Here is a 2,434-nt window from a genome sequence, read left to right on the forward strand (position 1 = left end):
TAATGCGTAATTCTACCATCCATAGTTTAAGCTATTAAGCATAGTTTTATTAATTGATATTTCAGTCTCATCTTTCTTGGTCAATTCTATATGTTTTCTTTTTCCTATATATAACACTAGTTTTAATTTAAAATTTATCACTATGCATTTCATGATGAACTAAAAAATTAACATGTATGTATGGTAGATGAAATACTACATTACACCAATATTATACAGTATGTGGTATAAAAGCCTCTTTAAAAATCCTGGGCTTGGTCTACAGCGGGCCATGCCACCGTGAACAAGCCTGATCGCATCTGATCTCAGAAGCTAAGCAGGGTCGGGCCTGGTTAGTACTTGGATAGGAGACCACCTAGGAAGACCAGGTGCTGAAGGTGTGAAAAATAAAAAATAAGGGATTGTAAACTGATAAGGTCCTTGCAATCTGTGAGGTCAACCAAAGGTTGCCTCATCTAAAATAAATAAATAAATAAAATGAAAATATTTTTAAAAAAATTCTGGGCTTCTCTTATTTTTTAAATCATCTTTCCATCAAGCACCAGATTTTGGTTGGCTCTGATTCAGGGTCATTTCCAAAAGATTTCTGTTGCTCTAAGTATGAGCTGAGAATGACTTAATTCACTTACCCTCTGATTAAATTTGGAATGGTGGAAGATTCTAGGCTTCAAGGCTAAAAGTGGCACTTGAAAATGTTCACCATTTAAAGATTTTTTTTACTCTCATTCCCTCCCAAGTTACCTGCCCTTTATTACTGTTCCACACACAAACTCTGCACTTCTTTTCATGTGGATATTCGCTCATTGTATTTCCTCTACTTAGATTATCCTCCTCATTTAAGATTCACTGAGGTTATTATGCTGAGCAAAATAAGTCAGACAGTGAAGGGTAAATACAACATGATTTGATTTATATACAGAATCTAAGGAAGAAAAAAAAAGCAAACTAATTCAAAACAGACTCACAAATATAGAGGACAATATGATGACAGTCAGAGGGGAGGGGGTTTGGGGAGCTGGGAGAAAACAGTGAGTGAAAGGTTAAAGAAAAACAAATTAGTGGTTGATAGATGGTCATGGGGATGGGGAGCTTGGCATAGGGAATGAAGTCAGCAGTATTGTAATGGGTATATGTATAGCCATAGGGAAGATAGAGTAATTGGGGTGATCATTTCATAAATGATATAAATGCCTAACCAATGTATTATTTACTTGAAACTAATAATAAAATAAACTACTAAAAAAAAAGGTTCACTGAGGAATTGTAAGGACCTTTCATTGTCATACAAATCCTTCATCCTCTAGGCAACTATTTATATCATTTCACCAATTGAAATGTCTCCTTCTTTGGAATTCACATAGCAATTTGTGCTTTCCAAATTGAATTACTTATTATAGCATATACTTGCTTCAATATGTTGCTAAACTTTCTATCTCTTTATTTTTCCCTCTCTCCAACTTACGTAGAATACTGCATTGCATGAAATTGGTTTCCTGAAAAACATCCCTTCCCTATCCTGAATAACCAACCCACTGATAGATTGAGGGATGGAATGTCCTGGGGAGTTCTCACTAGTCCTAGAGAAATAATCTATCCCATTGTGTTTATATATCACAAGAAATTCAGTTGTTCATTCTAAGACATCTTTCACCACCCAGATAATTCTTCCCATGTAACACTTTATTTTTTTTATTTTTTAAAAATTTTAATTAATTATTTATTTTTTATGGTGACATTGGTTAACGGAATCCAATAAGTTTCAGCTGTACACTTAATAATAAGGCATATATATATTTACACTGTTGTTCACCTCTCATAGTTAGATTTCTTTCATTAAGCACATATTTGACCCCCTTTATCCTGTCTACCTCCCCGCTCCCACCACCCCCTAACCTCTGGCAAACACTAGTTTATAGTTCATGTCCATGTTCTCTGTATGTTTGCCCTGTTCATTTGTTGCTTTTAGGTTTATATCTGACATATAAGTGATATTATGTGATTTTCAACGTTTTCTGTCTGGCTTATTTTACTTAGCATGATTATCTCAAGGTCCATCCATGTTGTCACAAATGGCAGTATTTCATCTCTTATAGCTGAGTAGTATTCCACTGTATATATGTACTACTGCTTCTTTGTCCAATCATCTATCAAGGGGCATTTCAGTTGTTTCCATGTCCTGGCTACCATGAACAATAAAGATATTAGATATATGCATTTTATAAACTCCAGAGAGAGTATAGTCACATAATCATTTAAAATATCAGCTTAGTGGTTATGAAAAATCTAAAAAGTTAACATCTATAGAAACATCTAGGTAAATATTTATGCTATTGATAGTCAATAATTGTAAATTTCCTATAAAGTAATTTATCCAACTTTTACAACTGAACTTAAGTTTTTCAAGTTTTTTATAATATATTCATCTAACAATGTT

At 33.5% G+C, this 2,434-nt stretch overlaps 1 pseudogene; it reads left to right on the top strand.

Annotated features, from left to right (window-relative positions):
- The first annotated feature begins 261 nt into the window (after positions 1-261).
- Positions 262-380, top strand: LOC111734392 (annotated as a pseudogene).
- Positions 381-2,434: the final 2,054 nt, after the last annotated feature.

This window comes from Pteropus vampyrus, unplaced genomic scaffold (assembly GCF_000151845.1).
Source record: "Pteropus vampyrus isolate Shadow unplaced genomic scaffold, Pvam_2.0 Scaffold1093, whole genome shotgun sequence".
Classification (NCBI taxonomy): domain Eukaryota; kingdom Metazoa; phylum Chordata; class Mammalia; order Chiroptera; family Pteropodidae; genus Pteropus; species Pteropus vampyrus.